Below are 618 nucleotides of genomic sequence, written 5' to 3' on the forward strand. Positions count from 1 at the left end.
AAAACCAATTTCGAAAGAAAATTCAAAGGGCTGTAACTTTTGATCTAGTAGCCCAATCTTGGAACTGTTTCAAATTATGGAATCTACAGGCCTTATTCTATAAGAAAATGTTTTTTTCCGGTCGATCTGAGACAATCTTTTTTGGAGGCCTCAAAAAAAGGCCCTTTTTTTACCAAAAATCGACTACACCAAAATTTCTCAGGAAAACACTTTTTCTTATTAATTTTGGTGCGTAGAATCCAAATCGATTCGTACTTTTTCGATTAGACTTCTCAATCAAAAGTTATGGACTAAAAAAACCAATTTCGAAAGAAAATTCAAAGGGCTGTAACTTTTGATCTAGTAGCCCAATCTTGGAACTGTTTGAAATTATGGAATCTACAGGCCATATTCTATAAGAAAATGTTTTTTTCCGGTCGATTTGAGACAATTTTCTCTTGGGGCCTCAAAAAAAGGCAGTGTATAACCTTCCTTTTTTACCAAAAATCGACTACACCAAAATTTCTCGGGAAAACACTTTTTCTTATTAATTTTGGCGCGTAGAATCCAAAACAATTCGTACTTTTTCGATCAGACTTCTCAATCAAAAGTTATAGACTAGAAACCAATTTCGAAAAA

The 618-nt window shown here is 33.3% G+C and overlaps 1 protein-coding gene across 2 annotated transcripts in view; it reads left to right on the forward strand.

Moving 5' to 3' along the window:
• Positions 1–618, forward strand: part of LOC116161281 (synaptotagmin-7) — a 650310-nt gene that overhangs the window by 569132 nt on the left and 80560 nt on the right. The window lies entirely within an intron of this gene.

The sequence above is a fragment of the Photinus pyralis genome, unplaced genomic scaffold (genome assembly GCF_008802855.1).
Source record: "Photinus pyralis isolate 1611_PpyrPB1 unplaced genomic scaffold, Ppyr1.3 Ppyr1.4_LG10, whole genome shotgun sequence".
NCBI classification, from domain to species: domain Eukaryota; kingdom Metazoa; phylum Arthropoda; class Insecta; order Coleoptera; family Lampyridae; genus Photinus; species Photinus pyralis.